This window comes from Neopsephotus bourkii, unplaced genomic scaffold, assembly GCF_033783945.1.
Source record: "Neopsephotus bourkii isolate Nb327-2 ecotype Australia unplaced genomic scaffold, CSIRO-AGI_Nbou_v1 NB_1346, whole genome shotgun sequence".
Taxonomy (NCBI): Eukaryota; Metazoa; Chordata; class Aves; order Psittaciformes; family Psittacidae; genus Neopsephotus; species Neopsephotus bourkii.
In genome coordinates, this window is record NW_026901826.1 from 2084641 (window position 1) to 2107075 (window position 22435).

The 22435-nt window shown below is 38.9% G+C and overlaps 2 long non-coding RNA genes across 2 annotated transcripts in view; one reads left to right on the forward strand and one right to left on the reverse strand.

The window, feature by feature from the left end:
- The window catches only part of LOC133219321 (uncharacterized), a 92794-nt gene that overhangs the window by 36186 nt on the left and 34173 nt on the right, over positions 1 to 22435 (forward strand). The window lies entirely within an intron of this gene.
- On the reverse strand, positions 7258 to 21423 carry LOC133219320 (uncharacterized). The gene is made up of 3 exons (XR_009727395.1): positions 21381 to 21423; positions 8630 to 8682; positions 7258 to 7439 (listed from the first exon to the last, which is right to left on the reverse strand). It is a non-coding gene; the product is annotated as an uncharacterized LOC133219320 (long non-coding RNA).

The window sequence follows — 22435 nt, forward strand, 5'->3', positions numbered from 1 at the left end:
CTGAAATTAGTAAGCTGCACCCCTTTGCGCTATTCTCAAACAGAGAGGATTTCTGTGTGTTAAAGTGCAATAGTAAAATAGAGATACTAGAGACAAAGTTAAGGTAGAATAGTGGCATAGAACTGCCTTAAAAATCAAGTAATCAGTACTGGGGCGTGGAGAGAGGGTGGGTGAGAAATTATGTCACATCTTCAGTTCCTAATCATGGCTGCTAAGTGCCAGGTGTAGATTACTAGTTCTTAAAATATTTATAATGGGATTTTTTGTTTGTTTGTGAGTTGTATATAATACCAGGGATGCTGTAGTTACCCGAGTCACTTCTGCAATTAGACTGATCATACAGAGCTAGACCGGACTTAATAAGATGGAGCTGACCTCTATTCCTGTTTATTTTCCTTAATGCTTCTACTTTTGCAGCTATACTGGAAATTTTTCAGCCTCTTGCACTAGTTGCAGGGAGTGGCACCAGACCACAACTAGTCCACCATGTCAGAGTGCAAATACCTCCTACAGATGTTTATGTGATGCTCTGTTTACTCTGAGTGTAAGAGATTAACAGTTTACATTAATTAATAATGCTAAAATACTTGCAAATACTGTAGCCATCAACCAAGTCAACTATCTCACTACCTTTATGTTTTATGCAAAAGAATCCATTTCAAGAGTCTTAGTGAAGTTCTGTAGATCTGGCTTATTATTTTTTATTATTCCTCTTTTCATTGTCATCTTTATTTTCAACTTTGGGTAATACCATTAGTAAAATGCAACATGCATGAGTCTTCCAGCATAGTCCATAAGTGTTCATAAGCATGCTTACAAGTCCCTTATGAGAGGTACTTTTCCATAAATAGTGTCTATATCAAGAAAACTCAAGGCTGATAAGGTAGATGCCTCAGAGAGTAAGGTAGCATGTGCTTGGGTCATCTGGAAAGGCTCCTTTGCACTGAAGTGGTCCCTGAAGCAAAAGCTTAGGATATCAGGAAATCTAAAAACTGAGGTAGGTGGATATCCCCATAGCTCTTAGCTACTAATAAGTGTTAGTGCAATGAAATCTCAGTAATTACCCGATTAATATGAAGTTCCATCAGAAGGTAAGAATCTACTGCTGATAATGACAAATACATGCACAAATTTTTGCAGGGTCAGGGCTGTATCAAACCATGCAGACTCTATTGGAAAGCAGAAATCAGTTTTGCAGACATGGATTAGACTGTGATTTCAGTTGGTCTCATGTCAATCCAGTCACTTCAGTTGAAATCACATTGCTGTCTGATACTGCCCATGAAGTGTTCAACTAGGGCACAAACTGCTGCACTGAAAATGCCTAAACTACAATCAGCTCAAGCCCAAAAGCTGCCCTCCTGTGAATTGCCTCTCATTTTATTACGGAAAAAACTAAATGCATCTCAATATTCTTTAATGGAAAATAGGAATGAAAGTACAGAAAATCAGTTATATATATTTTTGCTGCTAAATTGTAAGATCATATATACTGGAGCTAGTTTTTCTACATACCATGAGATGAAGCAAGAAAGGTCAGCACCAGTAGCTCTAGGTCAAACTCCATCTGGAACCGCTTAGTAAGGTATACGTAAAAAATAACTTGAAAGACAACATGATATAATCCCTCTCAGACAGCAATACGCTCCTAAGTAATGTTGCTGGCTCAACTCAATAACTTTAACACTATCACTAGATATAGATTTCCACTGTTATATTTGACAGGTCTCTTAGTTAATTTAAGCTTTAAGCGTTTAGTCAAAGACTGGAAGCATTGATTGCACAGAAGGACACACATAAAATAGGAAGTGCATCTTTCTTCAGTTTAATTCATCTTGCTGCTTTGTGAATAGTGCAACAGAGAAATGCAAGCAGTTATTGCAAATAGACATGAAGAGACATTTTCCACATACTGTTTTGTCTAATGAACTGGCAGGGAGTGTGGTTTCCTCGCTTTTAATTACTGCACCACCTATAGTTAGGACAAGTTCACCTGCCTCTTCTGTCTGAGATTTAATTCATCTTCTCAGATGCATCCTTATTAAAAGTGATGAGTCACAGTTTGGATTTTTACTAAACAGTGTAATGTAACAGACAGGCAATTTAAGGGTAACCAGTATCTTTGTCACTTAGAACATCCATGTGCCTTCCTGATGGATCAATGCCTTTTCACATCAGTGAGAGTTTTCTCATCAAATGTAATCTCATGTTTTATTTCAGAAATGCTAAGCATTTCCCTTAGAATACCTTTGATAAATGAGTAGACTGAAGAGGAGATAATGCTTGATACTGTCCTGTATCTAAGATCCCAAGGAAATCTTCCTCATACATTTTGTTATATTTCATAAAGTTTTATTTTAACTACTAAAAAATAGGTATTTCACTGTGGCTATGGTCCAAAATATATTAGGGCTGAAATCTGGCAAGGGTGGGACATTCAAATTTTTAGGTAAAATATTATTCTATTAATCTGACATGCAAAGCTGGTTTGCATTATAGTTTTTCAGAAATACTTTCCTTATTATCTTTTCTGTATTTACTGTTTTATTAACAGTATTCTCATCAAGATGAAAACCACAGGATTTTGTATTCATTTTTCCATCTATATAAGTCTTACATGATACGAAGCATGTTTTAATAGTAATGTTATAACACATACAATGCAAACATAAATAAATGTTGAAAAAAGGCATCTGCACACATAAGTTATAAGAATAAACTGTGTATTGTTTGATAACTACAGTGCTCCAACAGACACTAGACAAAAAATATAATTAATTCCAAAATAAAATCTTCATAAAATCTTCATTCAGAACATATACTTATATATATTTATATATATATATGTCTCCCTTAGCATATATTTAAATTCTAGGAATCCCTTAGCATATATTTAAATTCTAAGACTGAACCCAAACCAGGGTCAGTGCAAATTTTCACATTTAAATAATGTGTAGACACTTACTGATAATAAAAGTTAAGGGAAATTTGAAGAAACCCTACAAGCTCAGCTTCCAACATTCACAGACAAGATCAATTATTCTCCAGGATGGAGAGGCCAGTGTGACTGAAGTGCAATTAAAATTATAAACAGGAATATTAAGAGAGCATGAATTGCTCTCTGCAAGACTATTCCAGGCGTGTGGAACCCACTACAGAAACACCTGCATTGCCTCAAACAAAAACGCTAATGATGACTGATATGAATATGCGTGTGGTTTTGGATGAGTAGGAGGCTTGTATGGAGGTGGGAACATTTGTAGTAAGTCATGGGTAGGAGGATGGGAAATAAAATCATGATATAGGGGGTCAAAAAGAGCCCAGGAATTCCCAGATAATGCAGTGTGCTGAAGGAAATCAGGATTCAGCCCAAGAAGTTGTTCTTGCAGCTGTCTCAGTCAACAAACATGCTGTGCTGTGAATCAGTGAAAATATTAATCTTTTCTTTTAGGGCTATATCAAGTAATGCTTCATGAGGAGATCTGGCATAGGGAAAGGAAAAAATACTTGGTAGCAGGAAGGCTGGCCAATAAGGCTTATCCTGCTTCAATTTTTATGTTTAAAGATTTTTAGTACCGGAAGAAAATAAGACCATTTGAAAAACAGTGCTTAAAAATGCATAGTTTTTCATTTTCTGTGAGGTGAGAGTTTTATGCACATAACTATAAAACCTAGAAAGAAGATCACATCTGATATAAATTACTAGAGGTGCTCAGGTGCTACCTTGTGTTCAATTTGTAACTACATATTTCTGTAGGTATGGACTCTCTAACGTTTGAGCAAAGCAAACACCAGCCCATTTCATCTTGAAAACAAAGCAGTTTCCTGCATTGCTTTCCTATCGCTTGGGACCAGTGTGATTATCTACTGAGGATATGTAGATATTGTTTTTAAATAGTCACTAATCCTATGACATCATATTTTATGAATCCAGAGTTTAAAACAGTAATATAAACCCCTTTGTATTCCTTATTTGTTTGGAAAAACATCCATTAAATTCTCCATAAAATAATAATCAGAAGACAAGTGCCAAAATACCTTTCTTTCTCAAGAGAAACACTAGTAAAAGATAAATGGGATTAAAAAATCTAAAATTACGTGCACTGGTTGAGTGATCTTGGGTCTTTATTACATCCCCTATACTGAGACATGGAAACGTTTGTTATAAATTGGTAGTTATAAACCACACGGACAGTCTTGATCAGCAAAATTCTTTATAGCTGACAAAGAAGATTAATTCTGCAAACTATGTGGAAACTGGGCTGTCTGCTATAGTAACTCTAGATTAACACCTACATGAAAACTCTTGAGACTAAGTTACATTTTTAGTATTGTTCTATAATTGTACAGTTTCTTTACTGAGCTTCCATTGTGAATGCAAAGAAAACTTTAACCTAAAAATAATAATAAAATACGAAGTTATTAAATCAATTTTCAAAGTGCTATTAATATAAACAAACAAACAAAAAATGTTCGGTAATTCTGGTTAGAGGAGAGCATATAATTCACAGTATTGTAGGGTTTTTATTGTATTAGTTGTGTCGTGGTTTAACCCATCCAGACAGCTTGTCCACTCCCCCCATCCCCTTCTTGGCCTCCCCTATTCTCGGAGGGACGGAGAGGAGAATCAAAAAGAATGCAACTCCCACGGGTTGAGATAAGAACAGTTTAGTAACTAAGGTATAACACAAATCACTACTGTTACCACCAATAATAGTAATGATAAAGGAAATAACAAAGGAAGAGAATACACCATCTCATCACCAAGCGACCGATAACTCGCACCCCCAGCCCGACCAAGCACCGACCGATACCTCCTCCAACCCTGCAGTCCACCTAGCCCTTCCGGGTCACTCCCAGTTACCTCCTGGCCATGACGTGCTGTGGTATGGAATACCTCTTTGGTCAGTTTGGGTCAGGTGTCCTGTCTCTGCTTCCTCCCAGCTTCCTCTGCTCCCTGGCAGAGCATGAGGCTCACAAAGTCCTTGGCCAAACCAAAACATCATTTTTATCAGCTCTGTTCCCAACCCAAAGTCAAAACACAGCACTGCACCAGCTACCAAGAAGGAGAAAAATGTCTGCTACTGCTAAACCCAGGACAAGTAGGAAATTCCTTATGATACTAAATTTCACACTTTTATATTCTAAAGAACTGAGCAAATTTTGCCTTGCACTGATAATAAGAAAATCTTAAAAAGCAAACCTTGCATATCTTTAGGCAGAAAGCAAGTGCCGTGTCTTTGCTGACTTTTTACCCCTTTGATTGTGCAGTTAGTCCAGAAATTAAGGCTACACCTTCATGATAAAACAAACAAAATATCTGGCAGTGTTCTTTGGCTGTCGTAAACAGAAAAAGAAGGCAAAGAAAAAAAAAATCACAACTTTTCTGGGACTTATCTAAACAGGTCTGGGAACCATTTCACAAAGAAAAAAGAATGCTGTCTTTTGAATTGACGTGATAGTTTTATAGTTATTTGTTAAAATTCTAGGTATTGGGTACTTTTTAATTCTGAGAGGAACACTTCTTTTTTTTTTTTTTCCTTGAATATCAAGAGCCTTCAATTTGTGCCAAAGAGATTTTTTAAGAGATGGTATTTTATCTTTGTACTGAATTCCATAATTTTTCACATCACTGTAATTATATTTAAATATAATGCACAGTTGTTAACAAAAAAAAAAAAGGAAAGAAAAATAAAAGCCCTGAAAAAACATGTTTTTTGATAACTCATGAATCTTAGATGTTGTGATTTATTTTACTGTCTCTTTATTTTCCATGGATTTTGTTTTACCTACATATCTCACAATTTATGTCCCAATATTAAATGAAACCCAGGGGAGGAAAGAAGAACAGAAAGACTATATTTCTGGTTTAGAAATATAACTCACTAGCTTTGTATTAGAAATCACACATTACTAGTACTTTATTTTACATTTTTATAGGGCATTGCGCACTGGTATCTCCTTATGGGTTCTTACCACAATAAAAACACGGGTTCCATACCTAATATTTTGCATATTAATAATTTTTGCATATCTAATTAATGCTATACAGGTAAGGACTGCTATACAAATAATATTACGCATCTCTAAATGCTTGTCCAAAGAATGCAAATCTGCTTTTCATAGGAAATACAACTGATACCTTGTTTTCATTTTTTCCTCAAAAATATCATCACAAATCTGCGCTATTTTTCCATTTAAAGGATTTCGCAGCAGAACAACAGAGGACACATGGTATTCAAATGTATAATTGCTGTATGTGTTACATTAGTAAGTTACTTCAGTGTCTAGTCTGCCTAATTCTCCCATCTCTGTCTCTTTCTTTGAGACCTTAACTCAGTTCCTGTCACTACATCTGTTGTTACTGAAGTCAGCAGTCCACTAAGGACAGACTCAGGTAACAGCAATAATCCTGAGGAAGGATCCCTACAAAGCAAGGAAAAGAGCAGACAACTTCTGTCAAACTCATCCTCAGAAATGACAAGCCCTCACCAAAGGTGTACTTTCCTTCACAAAGAAGGAAGATATTCACACATTTTGCAAACCTCAGGGAAGACTCCAGTTAATGCCACCCTGACAAATTTAGACAGCAGTAGCAGAGACTAGTGCTAGTCCCACTGGAAATGACCCTTCTACCTCCTTGAAAGCCCCCCATGATGCTACCCAGAGCAACTTGTCATAGAGCCTGGGGCAGGGGCTGCTCTGCAGGACACAGCATAGCTGTTTCTCACTGAGCAAAGCCTGCTATAGATCACAAAACAGTAAAGTCTTGTCAGACCCCTCCACTACCACGAATTTAAGGTTACTGTATTTTGGAGATGGGTGAAGGCAGATCACATTAAGGTAGATTAGAAAAAAGGGGCATCGCCTGCATCCACAACAGATATATAGTTTTGAAACTCCATATCACCACAGTACAATCTGTGCTCCTCCAAGATGAGTATAACTTGTATGACTATGAGGTCATAATCTGCAACTGAAGCTGCAAGAAAAAGATACCACAAAAGTATATATACTAATTCAAATAAAAGACAAGGAATAATGAAATTGCAAATAGTTTAAAAGATGCTTCATTAAAAAAATGAGTCAGCTTTTTAATTAACCAAGGCACTGACTCAGACTTTAGTGAAAGTAATGGGCTGCCTTGCTCCCCTTCCCTCACTCCAGAAGCAGTTAAGTTGTCTAAGCACATAGACTTTCATTGATATTTCAGATCTGTCAGACATTCACATAGAACAGACGTGGCAGGACTAAGAGCTCCCTTATTCTTCTGCAGATGGGAGCCAGGTAAGAGACCTGCAGTATTTAATGTGGCTTAGATACGTATGTTAACATTATCAAATTCCCACCACCTTGAGGAGAGGCCTGTGGGATACAATTTGCTGTGTTGTCATTGCCATCTCAGATTGGATGGAGAAGCCAAGTGATTCTAACGTTTCCTGGGAAACAAAAAATAAATGAAAAACCAAACAAATGAACAAACCCCAAACAACCTTGGACAAATTGTGTAACTGACTTTAATAGTTTTCATATTAAATTCCTTCTTACATGCATTTTCAAAGCCATTTTGTACAGTACTTTGTAAGAATAGTGCACACAGTGTTTGGTAGATATAATTGTTGTATGCAGACTGTACAAACTATATAGTCACATAGCATGGAAGTATATAATTTTGTTTTATGGATAAATTAGTGTAAAAATAATCTATTTTATAAAGATTTTAAAAGCTAAAATTTCTGAAGACGTTTGGGAGAAAGTTGTTCAGGAAATGCAGTGATTTCAAATTACATTTGATCAAAAGAAGCAGCAGTCTAAATCAGATTTAACTAATCCTTAAGTGAGGGGTTTTCAATGTTTAGAGTGGAAAGGAATCAGAGCTGCAATTAGAGGAAGAGGCCACAATGAATTCTTCTCATAGCAAGAACTTAGGTTTGGATTTCTGCCATCTCCCTCTCTGACTGATGTTTTTATATGATATCAGCCTTGGTGAAAAAAGCAAAATAAAAAATAAATAAAAAAAAAAATCCATGCAAAACCCCAGAGTAGGGGGCCTCTAGGAATAGGCTAAAGTTAGAAATTTTGTTTGACATAAACTAACATTAAAGACTCTTAACAATGGAATGCAGGTTAGTTAGGAATATCCAAGTCCCCTTTGTTCTAACTACATGAAAGAACCATTTTCTTGACTATCGGACTTTTGAGAATACTGCCCTCTGATGTTCTGCTCCTGGACTGGGGATCCAAATATATAGCTCAATACCATGTGTGCTGCCTTGTGTCTGAAAAAAAACTTCTTTGGTTTTAAATGACTGAGTATGGATGGTTGTTTTCCATTCATTTCTTCTATACACAATTAAATCATATTATTTGAAATTATGTTTTTATATAAGTCAAAGGGAAGATGCAGATAAAATCTACAACAACCTTGTTCCTATACAGGTTCTTCTTAAAAGACTGCATGAAATAATAAACATATAGCTGAAATCTAATATATTTTTGCAATCTTTGTATGGAAAGCCAAGGTCACATTAAGGTGGAAAGCAGCATAGAAATTGAGATGGAAACAGTTTAAGGGTTTAAATTAACATTATAGACAAAACAAGAAATAAATTGATCCCATCTATAGTACCTATATTCCAATCTTATATTGCATTTTTCATTCAGATGTCTCCTGGAGAAATTCTGTAGAAACAACAAGAAATAGGTAAAATTTCCATGGCAGTTTAGTAACGAAGAAAAAACTGTCTCTCTGGTCTTTCTCTAGGTAATCATCTCTCAACTGGTTAGGTTGACCTACTTCCCTTGAAGTCCATGAACACATGGTTCTAATGAATTTTAATGAATCCTTAAGGATTTTTAATATTATTCAGTAGTTATTAGTGGTAGCACATATTGTGTGTTAATAATAGACATATATCCATTTCCAAGACAACTGTTGAACAGCATATTCTCTTCTTAAAAGACAGATTAGGAAAAATGTCATACTAATTCCTTTGAAAATAATAATAAAAAAGGTACATATCAATGGCAATGAAGTTGAGTAAAAGGCAACTATTTACTGAAGCAGGCCCTTAATTCAGTAGTCCATTGATAGAGAATTTCTAAGTCATTTGTACATGAATGAGCATATGGTAGGTCAGATTTTAGTTAGGTTAGTCTGAACAGAAAGCATAAGAAAAAGATACTTGTAGCTACAGAAGCAACAAGACTTATTCACCAGACCATCAGTCTTCCTCAATTTAAAAGCAGGCACAACCTGCTGGAGTTTTAGTGGAAGCATCTGGTCATGATCACTCTAACGTTCAGCAGTAAGTGAAGCAATCGGAAGTCACGTGGAGGAAGTCAGACCTCTTATCCGGTCACAGACAGTGTCAAACGGCGAGCTGACTACAGCTCTTCAAAACATGACATTCTCTCTCCTTTGGTCACAGAGGACTATTTTAATTAGGCAAGTTGCAACTGGATTAGCCAGTCTCCCATTCCACACAGGTGTTTCTTGTGAGAGAGAACGCTACCAGTTTCTCTTTAGACCCCCACAGGTGGGTGGCTCATGTGTTTCTCTAACCAGATCCAGCTCTATTAATCTGACATTAATTATGGAAGACCCCTTTCTACCTCTGTTTTATAAGAAAGATTGCACAATTTTAGGGACTTTGTTCTCCTATCATGAATGAGCTAAAAATAACTTGATGTGTTGTTTCACAGCTAGCTACACCACTATTATTGTAATCATCCAGGTTTTCTGCTTTCAGTAGGCTGGTATGCAAAGGAACTTTTGCTAATGATATACTGGATCACCAATGAGAGCCCTGTCAGCTGTTGGGAAGCCACATTTTGTGTTCTCTGGGGCCCTGAGAGCCTCCAGGAGTGTGGCTGCTGTCTGAGGCAGATGAACCAGAAGACACAGTGACCCCATCAGCAGCAGGCAAAGCCCTCACCATGAAAGTTCAGCCCCGTGGAACATGAGCACAGTAAGCTGGGCAGGGCTGCTGACGATAACAGGTTGTGTCAGCAGTCCAGTGACTTTCAGACAAATTCACAATGGCAAGTCAAGTCCAACATCCATCCAAGAAGTCATCCAAGTCAAGAACAGCAGAAGGCAGACACTGGTCTGGAGGCAGCACCAGCACAGCCCAAGTAGGAAATAGAGTCCCAACCTGAGATGAAATAGGGTTCCTGGGTCATAGGCAAGGGAGTAAGGTAGGTCCTTGCTGAAGCCAGTCAGGGCCATATAGAATCTTACTGCAGTGTGTAGTGAGAAGCAGTACATCATTACTGTCTCCAGGCCCTGAACCTCATGCCTTTTAACTCAGACACTGTTTATAGAGAAAAAGAGAAATGTAATAGATATAAATCACTTGGTCTTCAGTGTAGAGAGCCAAGGACCATTATCATTATTTATTATTTAGATATTATTTAGCAGTTAAGGACCAAGACTACACTGCTCTTGGCACTGCAGAATAAAGCTCTTCCACCACGGTTCATGGCTGTGCTTCATAAAGAATGTAAGGAAACAAGGGCATAAAGGGGAAAATTGATGGGTAAAACATAGAGTTCTGTGCAGTGAACAGCAGTCTCACACCAGCTCCTGTTTAAACAGTTACCGAGAACTGCTCAGCATTTCTTTGCTGCTTCCCCTGCCTGAGGTTCATAAAGCCAACTGTGGGAGCTCTGAACTATTGAAAAGAATCCAATTGACTCTCACTTTCCTCATTGAACTTGGCAATTTAATTGGTTTCACTGTTTATAATATATGTGTGTTCATCCCTATGTACTGGTGATGTCTTTAAATGATTGTACTGGGTTGTTTCTTTGGGGGTTTGGTTGGGGATTTTTTGTTGCTATTTTGATTGGTTTTCCCCCCAGTATGGTCTTTCTGGCTTCTAGTATGAGAAATTTTTGGATCATACAATGTAATAGCTCTTCCAGAGTAGTCTTTCTGTCCTTGAGTGCTAAGATCTAGTAAGATTCTCATTCCAAGTTAGCCAGGAAGTGGAGGAGAGCAGCAATAATCAACTACCAGGACAAAGTAAATGTTGCCTTCTGACCTCTTATTATAAGAATATAACTCACATCACCTACCTAATTTTTATGTCTGACCCTTTCATGTCTCTACAGAATTCAATTAATTCGATATGACTATTTCAGAAGACTCCTATATGTCTTACTGTTTTCTATGACAAGATCTGTACTCAATTACATTTAAATGACTGTGTTTGTCTTGTTTTATCTACTCTGTAATACTTAATTAGGTTGACAGAAAGGTAATGTCCGTCTGCATGAAAGGTATCTGTGTGAAAGACATTGGTACTTAGCTATATTCTGTCCCTGATTTTTGAGTGGAAGCCTGCTATTAATTCTCAGCTTTCAATATGGGACAGATTGAAATTCATTTACTCTCAAAAAATTTTAGCCTGTTCAAGCATTGGCAGCCAGAGCCATTCTGTGATGAATTAATGGTGACACAATATTACTTTTTAGAACACACAGAACTGGTTTTGAAATGGGCAGGGAACAATGAAACCATACATTGTTAAGCTTTGTGTATTATTAGACATGTTATAGGCTACATGCTGAGGAAATAACCAGAAATAATATCTTTTTTTTTTCCACCAAAGAAATGACAGAATAATTTATCTATATGCAAAAGGAGACAAATAAAAGGTGCAGTCTCACATACACACACAGCTGTAAATCTTTTTGGTTGCTTCATATGTAGATATGAGGTTTGAGTGTAAAAAGACATCATAGTGATCATCCTTTAGCCTTAATCTGGAGACTTCCACAGCTAGCAGAGTAAGTCAGTGTAGTTCTAGCTAAGAACAAATTCATCTCAGTTAAAGTTATATCAGTAATATGCATAATAAAGAACATGAGGACATATGAGATGTATGCTAAAATGAACTTATACGTGACTTTTATGGTTTTCAAGTACTGCTGAATGAAAAAATAGTGTTCATATCAATGTTCATGGGCAATAGCAAAGATTGAATGCATCATGTAGTGAACTGAAAGTTACTACACACAGTTGGCAGATATGTTTTTTACTAGACGCTAAAGCAGTTATTGCTAGCTAATAAGATTAGTTCAAGTACTGCAAGTAAAATACTTTGTTAATTAATAGCACAGAGTGAAACTTCAGACCTTTGAAATGATGGTATAACTCATTTTCATTCCATTTTGGTCAAGATAATAACTCTTCATGTAAGTATCAATGAAATAAATACATAAGTAAATAAACTCCCTATTATGCTACCAAATGTTTGTTAAAATTCAGCTGAATTAAACAATAGTTTATTACCAACTCTTCTCTGTCTTGAAGGAAGCTTCTTTGTTCAAATAAGGCCAATTACTGAAGTCACTGACAGCAACCACTCCTATTTCTTCATCAGTGAGTATGGAAGCATTTTAACTTGTCAGTGGTCTGGCATTTAAACAAAAGTTTAAGCTGTAACCCTTTTACAGTCCTTTAAATGCATTTTTTTCACCAGAGAGAAGGTTCTGCTATATGGCTCACGAAAAAAAATAAATAAAAAATATCACCTCTTCCTACCTCAGATTTTTTTCTCTGCTAACACATATGTGGTTGCACGTTGTGGCCAACATATTTTGTAACTGATATTTGTATAGATTTAACAGGCAAGAGGGACTAGCTCATTGGTAAACCCTGTCTCATTTATACAGAAATTTATTGGTCTGAGAGGTCACTCAGCATATAAATTTAAAAGTGCTGCAGCATGAATTTCTCTAAAAGGCATAGAAACCTCCTCTTTTGTGTTTATGTAGCCAACTGAGGCCACACAGATGGTGTCATGTTGTGGTTATGTCTCCTGTTATTCCAGCCTTGCAGAGGCCATCTTGTGCTAAACGGCTAATGCATTTGTCTAACCATGAAGGATTAAACAGACAACATGGAGCTGGGAGCTTACAGAAGGCGCTTCATTAGGCTAAACTCCTCACATTCTCACCTATGCCATAGGTAGCTCTGCTGAAAGGTTAGAAGCACAAAGATTTAGGTGCTCCTTCAGGATGTGAACTTATTACCTGTCTCAGGAGAGAAATGCAGTAAGAATATAATACTTCCTAGAACAGCACCAGGCCAGCCAAGCATGGACTTGAGTGTTATGGTGAAATCTTAACCTCAGCGAGTGCAGGAGGAATGCTTTCAATAAGAAACTCAGATAGTGGGTTCAGTAAAGCAGATGATGATGATTTCCTCATCTCCAAGATCTTTTCCACTTGCATGTAACTGCATACAGCAGATTGTACTGTCAATTTGCAGCTCCCCTCCTTCCTCTGATACTCATCTCTGGTACTTGGAAAGGAGAAAGATAAATACTGGCTTCCCAAGAGGGTGGCTTGCCTCTTTCGTAAAGCCCATCACTCTCTTCTCCAGCATCTTTCGTCATATGATCTGACACCTGCCTGTAAACAGACCTGGGTACTCCCATGTGTCAGACAGGGCATCAAGACAGAGACTTAAGAGAAGAAAAGAAAAAAAACACTGAGGAAAGGAAGGATGAATGCTACAGACATAGAAGAATCCATTCAGTCAGTCCATTAATTTCTTGTCAAATCTCATCAAGGAAGACATTAACTACTTCAGAAATCACAGCTGAAATGTCTGAATTACCATTGCTTCCTTTAGAGAATCAAGGCATGATGCTTATCTTTGTATGTAGGACAGGGCCACATATATTGCCTTCCCAGATCCAGCTAATGGATCCCACCTAGTCCTGTATTGTTTCTCTCATAGTTCCCAGATATTCAAAGGCAAAACTCCTCTGATGCTAGAAAATTTTAAATAACATTCATAAGATATTTTTTTCCTTGAAGGAATAGTTTATTTACACTAACTGAACTGTCCAAAAACAGGTGAACAGGAGCAGCATTACCATCACTCCTTTTCAGCTCTGCACAGACTTAGTACAGGAATAGTAAGATATGTAGATGGTAAGAAAAATTACTTGCTCATGATGAGTGAAGGTTTGGACTTCTAAAGTTCCTGAATAACGGTTTGGGCATAGCCAGCTGTTACTGTATACTTTATTATGCCTTGCTTTCAGTTTGCCTCAGTTTAAGAATTACTGTAGCCAGACCTGTTGAACACCACAAATCATTGTTTCATCCAGAAAACCTTTATTTTGTACAAGTAAGATCACGAAGTCATTTTGTTACTCAATAGACTCAACTTCACATCAATGCACAGATAAGACCAGTGTTTGCCCGAAGTCTGAAGGGGGTGGCAAGCAACAGACATGTGAGGTACAGGTGAAGTGTACCCAGACCACCTCACCAAGGTGCAACTGAAGCTGTCTGGCACCACGCTTTGAGGCAGGTGCCGTCGCCACGAGTCCCGTTCCAAAGGTGTTTGGCCATGACGTGCTGTGGTATGGAATACCTCTTTGGTCAGTTTGGGTCAGGTGTCCTGTCTCTGCTTCCTCCCGGCTTCCCCTCCTCCCTGGCAGAGCATGAGGCTTACAAAGTCCTTGGCCAAACCAAAACATCATTGTTATCAGCTGTGTTCCCAGACCAAAAGTCAAAACACAGCACTGCACCAGCTACCAAGAAGGACAAAAATGACTGCTACTGCTGAACCCAGGACAGCAGTTCATCGCTTTCCATGCTCCACGTGATGGAAGCCATTTGTGGCGTTTCACGACACAGACTCCAGTTAATGCAGAGGCTCAAATCCCATTTATTACCCCCAAGCCCTTTTTATCCCCTTGTTCGGCACTTTCCCAGCCTGCACACACATCAGTCTCCTTGGGCCCTATGAAACTCGCTAGGTAAACGGTGCAGACACAGAGCTGCATACACTCTCACAGCCCCACATCCTCTGGCCTCCAACCCAGATTCCTGCCACAACCACATCCTGGCCCATTCTCCCAGGGCTTGATGCTTTGCTTTCCCTGTCCTTCAAGGTTTCAACTCCTGGCCCCAGGGCCTCAGAGCTCATTCCCAAACCCTTTTTCATGCAAATCTTATGGCCTGCACTGCCCACAGTCACATCCTGCTCAGAGGTCACAGAAAGCAACTGCCGCATTCAGGCTAGAGCAAAGCTTTATTTGCACTCTGGTTGTGTAACCGCGGTCCCTGCCCTTCATCTTCTCATCCTTATCCCTCCCAGGGCCACTTTGAAGGCCCCTCCTGGGCGCTGTCTGCCGTGGATTCAGCTGGAGCAGCGGAACTGGCTCGATGATGTTTGCTGTCACCACCAGCCCTGGCTGGGGCTGTGGCACTGCTGTGTCCACCTGCCCCTCAGCATCCACACTGGAACCAGCTTGAGGGCCTCTTGTGTCCCTGGGCACGCTGCAATGGGGGCGAGGGGCCGGCTGCTGGCCTGCAGCCCTGCCCCGCCTGGCTTCTTCCCAGGCATGGGGTGCAACTCCAGGGGCACAGCCCTGGGCAGCGGGCGGGAGGCGAGGGGTGCCTGGTGCCAAACAACATGCTTCTTACCCTTCACAACCCTAAATCTAGTGATCAGTAATCAGTTAACAGTAGTCAGCCATCTGAAAATTAAAATTCTCTGCAATCCCTCAACACATACGTCTATGCTGTTAATTGTCTCATCTTTGACAACAGCTAATATTTCATTCTCCAAAGGAAAAAAAAGAAACACAACTTTTCAACATATTTATGTAGGCTTCTTTTCATCTCAAGATGGAGAAATAAATCATTACTGAGCTTTAGAGAATGATGTTTAATTGTTATTTCTAACTTTAAGCAAAGTGTCATTTGGTATGTTGAGTGCTATACAGCTGCCACAGTATTCCTTAATGCTCTTGAAGGTATGGGATGAAACAGATTTTTAAAAGCAATGAGACTACCTCAACAACCTGTCCTTTCTTCCCTCCCTTTTCTGCCCCAGGTATACTCATTCAAACACAGATCATAAAAATTTGCTTTAAATAACTATTATTTTAATTATATCAAATCAGAATTTGAAGTTCCTAATGGTAAAGAGCACCTTCTCATCAATGTTCAGTTTTTAGTTGGGATTCTACTCCTATGTTAATAGATGTCATTTTAACTTTATTATTTTGTAACTTTGACTTTCAGCAACTGTATAGTGTCATGTCTTTATCATCAGACTTGAAAATTCTCCACCAGCAGATATGTCACCTTTCTGTCTCCTTTTCTATGAATGGAAAAAGTTAATTTGAATGCAAATAGTGTTGTGAGTATCCTTTGAATTCTTACTGGATTTTAATGTTACTCAAAACTGAGCATTAGACCTGGACATAATGTTGCATAGAGATGCAAGATAATTTCCCTTCTTACACACAAAACTATACTATTTTTTTAAATTCCAAACTAACAAAATTTTATGATGCAACGGTACAAAAAAAAATTCCCCAAATCCTTTATTTTACTGTCGCTTCTAAAATACAGATGAATTACAACTGTAATTTGACTGGGGGAATTAGAGACCAGTCACTCTCACCTCTGTGCCTGGCAAAATCTTGGAGCAGATTCTCCTGGAAGGCATGCTAAGGCACACGAAAAACAAGGTGCTTGGTGACAGCCAGCATGGCTTCACTAAGGGGAAATCCTGCCTGACCAATTTGGTGGCCTTCTATGATGGGGGTACGGAACTGAGGGGCAGGGGTAGAGCAGTTGACGTCACCTACCTGGACTTGTGCAAAACATTCGACACTGTCCCACATGACATCCTTGTCTCAAGGGAGTGGAGAGACATCAATTTTATAGGTAGACCACTTGGTGGATAAAGAACTGGCTGGATGGCTGCACGCAAAGAGGTGTGGTCAATGGCTCAGTGTTCAGCTGGAAACCAGTAATGAGCAGTGTCCCTCAGGGATCGGTGTTGGGACCGGTCTTGTTCAATATCTTTGTTGGTGACATGGACAATGGGATTGAGTGCGCCCTCAGCAAATTTGCCGATGACACCAACCTATGTGGTTTGGTTGACACAATGGAGGGAAGGAATGCCATCCAGAGGGACCTTGACACACTTGTGAGGTGGGCTGATGCCAACCTTATGAAGTTTAACCGTACCAAGTGCAAGGTCCTACCCCTGGGTCAGAGCAATCCCAGGCACAGCTACAGGCTGGGCAGAGAAGAAATTCAGAGCAGCCCTGCAGAGAAGGACTTGGGGGTGCTGGTCGATGAGAAAATGAACATGAGCCGGCTTCAGTGTGCGCTTGCAGCCCAGAAAACCAACCGTATCCTGGGTTGTATCAAAAGGAGTTGACCAGCAGGTTGAAGGGGGTGATCCTGCCCCTCTGCTCTGCTCTTGTGAGACCTCACTTGGAGTATTGTGTGCAGTTCTGGTGTCCTCAACCTAAAAAGGGTATGGAACTGTTGGAATAAGTCCAGAGGAGGTCCACGAGGATGGGGCACTTCCTGTATGAAGACAGGCTGAGAAAGTTGGGGCTGTTCAGCCTGGAGAAGAGAAGGCTGTGTGGAGACCTCATAGCAGCCTTCCAGTATCTGAAGGGGGGCTATAGGGATGCTGGGGAGGAACTCTTCATTAGGGACTATAGTGATAGGACAAGGGGTAATGGGTTCAAACTTAAACAGGGGAAGTTTGGATATAATGAAAAAATTGTTTACTGTAAGGGTGGTGAGGCACTGGAATGGGTTTCCCAGGGAATCTGTGAATGCTCCATCCCTGGCGCTGTTCAGGGCCCTGTTGGACAAAGCCTTGGGTGAGATGGTTTAGTGTGAGGCGTCCCTGCCCACAGCAGGGGGGTTGGAACTAGATGATCTTAATGTCCTTTCCAACCCTAACTATTCTATGATTCTATTCTATGCTTCTACATCTTTGTTTCAGAAGTACCTTTGAAAAATCAAAAATTATTACAAAATCACTTACTGACTAGCATCTTTTATTGTTGTTTCCCTACTAGGGACATAGTGAATGTGTAACCATTAATATTCTTTTTATAGTACTCTAAATATCAGATTTTGTGTTATTCTATTCTAAAGATTGCAATATATGATTCACCACAGGGAATGCACGTACACACATTGAAATACAGACATTAATATAGTAATTACATACTGTACAATTCTTCTTTTTTATTTTAAAATGTCATTGCAGAATTTGGAGATTAAAAAAAAAACAACCAAACAAACAAACAAAAAAACCAACATAAAATGTGATCTGATCATTTTAAAGTCTATCTCTGGAAGAGACTTCAGGAAAGTCTGAGTCCATTACCTGTCCAGGTCAGAGAATAGAGAGTGGTTATCTTTAATTCCAATACCTCTTTAATTCTTGCTAGATTGTCTGAGAAATTATATAAACACAGATTTTCCTTCTGATATCTTCTGGGATTTTTGAAGGTCAAAGTTCTTTGGAGAAAACGTCTTCCATAGCTACATATCTATGGTATTTTCAAATTTTTTTCACATATTTTAGATATACAAATAATAGAATTAATGTATCTGAAGATTAAGAATTATCCTCCCTAATTTAGTATTCTAAGTGTTAGTTAGTTCATGTAAATTGACTGGTAAGCGCATAGCACCCAAAAGACAGTCATATACATAGTTTATTCATTCATGCCCCAATTAGTTAATTAATTCACATCATCTGTTTCTATTACCTTTACCTCCTAGATATTTCATCTCTCAAGACGTCCAAAGAAGTTGACTACTTTCCTAGTTCTGAGGTAGCTAACATTTCATTGTACATATTCCTATGCCTAGGATATAAGGGTGAGTGAAACACAGGCATCAACAGGTGTGTTCTGTGAACAGCTGTTTCTGCTGAAAGGGTCACCACTTGCCAGCTGTTCCCAGCTGCTGGACACACTCTCTTGCCATTTTGCTGATAATGCTCCTTCTGCACAGTTCAGGTGAAATAAGTTGGATTGCTCAGATTAACTATTAAAAATTTCTAAACTTATTGTAAGTGAAATGTGTTAGGGATCCCCGGGGTTGAGAAAAAACAGTTAGTTAATTTAGGCATTTTTTAAAGGTTCTGAATAACTCGGCACATTTTGACTGGAAAGAGGTGCATAAGCAGCACAGCTAGGTGATCACTCTCGGCTATATTTCCATTTGGTTGCCAATGGGACAGAATAAAGACTGAGGTAACATCACTGGTACTAAAGCAACATTGGTAAAAGCACCTCACACCTGTGAATTCCTCATCTCCCTAATTTTACAGAAGTCAAACATATATTGGAGCTCTCAGGATCAGAGCTGACATGCACAGCAGTTCAGTGTTTATTTACTGTTAACCAGGTCAAGAATTTAGTCCTTCCTTTATTACCTCCTTGCCATAAATCCCTGGCCTTTATAAACCTCATCAGAATTAAGGAAGTCTAGTATCTGGTTTGTATCTCTCATTTGGATTCTCTGTTGTCTCTTATCTTTCAAGTGACAGTCAAGGTATTGCCAATCCCTTCTCACACATGGACTCTCAGGTGTCAGATTAGACACTGCCCTCCAGAGGTACACCAGAGGAACGTCAGAGGAAGACATCAGTAAGGTCTTCCTTTCCTCTTCCAAAGACATCTTCTATGATGCGTATCTCTGAGACATCTGAGACTGTCACATCTTGTTGCTGATTTGATAAAAAAAAGCTTTGGGGTGTGATAATCTTTACGGTTCAAAATAATTCCACCAAACCCCAAACAAGCAAAACAACCAAACAAACAAAACAACCAAAAAAACCCACAAAAAAAACCAAAACCAAACAAAAAAAAACCCAAACAACCAACCAACCAAAAAACCCACAAAAAGAAAACCAAACCCCAAACACACACACAAAACCAAAGCCCATAGTCTGACCAGAGAGAAATCCCAGAAGGAAAATCAGAATTAACTGCAAGGCAATTTAGCACAGAAGAAGCTAGCTGTCAGTGAAGCGCACACCAGGTTGTCTGTACCTTTTGGCTTTCGAGCTAGGGATCTATTCCTGATGCTGATTTCATTCTCAGCATAGGTACAGGCCTTGGAGATGTTCCTGATAACACTGGTAAGAATTAAGATCTCCATAAACACCACCACAGTGCACAGGTCTGTTGTCCGAAGGAGCCATGCCTGGATGTCTTTTCTGTCTCCTTCCTTTTCAGTGGCCGCCAGAGTCTCCCGCAGCAACACCCTCTCTAGGTTTACTTCCAATGGGCATAACATGAGTTATTTAAGCTAAACTGTAACATCGGTACAAGAAACTATGAGGAAATAGATAAAGAGCTTTTGTATAAAAATGATATGGAAAAAATGCATGTCAGTTTTCAGATGATGACAATGAACTGACGAAAGGGACTGTTGTACCCAGGGACCTACTATCAGTCAGGCTCCCAGTCACATTTCCACATAAACTCAAGGGGACTTGAACTGTTTATTTATGTTTCTGCATAGCTAATTGCACTTTTGACTTCTTTGAAGAAAGAAAGCAGAGTAATATATTGATAATGTTGGGGTTTCTTTTCTGGGGGCTTACAGACTAATCACTTCACTAGTAACGGTTTCTTCTCCCTGGTATAGTACATATCCCTCCCATTGCCTGGAACAATAAGTTAGATGGGAAAGACATAACTGATTTACTTATCCAAAACAAGCTATTCCTTTTTAGATTTTGGAATATTTGAAAACATTCAGTTGTTCTTTAAAGTGGCTGAAATGAATGGCAGAATCCATGAACGTCTTCTTTTTTCTCCTCTCCCCCCCACCAAAAAAAAAATTAATAAATCTGAAATGTGTGTTTTCACCAGGTCTGGTCAACTCTCTGGAGGCTCATAAGAAAAGATTCTTGTGAATGTGTCTTCCACTGCTCTACTATGCACAGGCAGCAGCAAAGAGACAGAAGTTGCACTTTCATTCACTCATCCATGCAGCGCTTGGGTAAAAGTGTGCAGGATAAAGTATTTACTGTGTATAGGTGCTAGAGAAAGGAGGACACCGTACAATATAGCTAAATAATGTGTCTGTGAAACAAAAGCTCTTCCGTTTGCAGCTTAGCAGAGCCTTCAAATACTCTGCATGGGAAACGTGGGTTTTGCAAAACTTTTTAACACATAAAGTGGCAGAATCTTGTCCACTGCAGTGAGCGCAAGTGTATTCAAATTATCCTATATAAAAAATACATTTTTTGACAACTTTCATTTGTATAATATTTACAAATTCTAATATAAGTTTTTCTAATTTTACCACATTTTACCAGCAGAAAAGTAGAAAACTCTGTAATATCTTTTGGTCTTTAAATCCTTAAACTCCTGTATATCACCATATTTACAGAGCACAATACTAATTTCTAAGCAGTATTTGCTTATTTAAGACCAGCTGTTTCCTGACCCAAAATGCCATTTAAACAAGTAATCCTAGCTGCTTGACAGCCTTACTACTTGCCCTTTCAGTAAACTTTTTTCTTCTTTCTGGTATGTGAGCACTTGCACTCTCACCTGCAGTTCAGATCAGCTCCTGGTACCTCCAAAGGCTACTGCTTTTCTGTGAGGGACGTGATTGCAAAAAATCCCTAGTTTTTATTAGCAGTAGTGGTCCTATTCACACCCCCAATCAACCCTGAAATTGATATTCTTCATCTCATCTGCATAGGTCATCTGGCAGGTCACTGCCTGTGTTACATTATACCAGTGTTTTTCCACTAACCCAGTTAACAAGGTTAACTAGAAACGTGACAGACAGAAGAGAAGCTGGACACATGGCACATATTATTTGGTTTAGAAACTGGTGGAGGATCCTCTGTGGCAAGAATGTATGAATAAATGATTTGTGACTCAGTCAAAAGAATTTTAGCTTCTTGTGGTCTTTTTTCTGAATGTCAGAACTCCTGAGAAATCCAATCGTACTGCTCTACCCTCTCACATACAGCAAACTCATCTTCAAATAAACTGCTCACCTGAAAGCAAAAGAAAAAAAAAAGCAGAAAGCTATTCTGCTTCCTGGCAAGACTTGAGAAAAGAGTTTTATAAATTTAACTGCCAGTATACCATCTGCCTCTGCTGCTCCTTTGAGCCTTAGTTCTCCTAGTTGTGTCTTTAACAGATGACATAAAATCTATATTCCTCTTGGGCACAGTAAAATAATAGCAATTAAAACATGAAGAATAATAATTAATGAGGCACATATGGTGCAGTAAGTCTGCAGTCTGAATAGGCTCCTTATTCTGCAGGAAGTCTGTGCGTATTTAGTCTTGAGAGATAACTTTGACACGTGCTCCACTGGATGCCTAGATCTGTGGCCACCAGTCTTGGGAGAGCAACTTTGCTCTTTAAGCAATACACTGCATCAAACTCCACATTCTGCATCACTTCATTGCTGCTTAGTTTCTACTGATAAGTAATTTTAGACAGTGGACCACCAGCGGGCTGAGCAAGCTGTTTTAGACATGAAAATTGTTTGAGGACAGCTACCCTTTTTTTACACCTGTTAGAGTCGGCACCTCAAACGCCAAAGTGAAAAATCAGTTTGTTGCAGTTCTGAGCTGTGTTCTAGT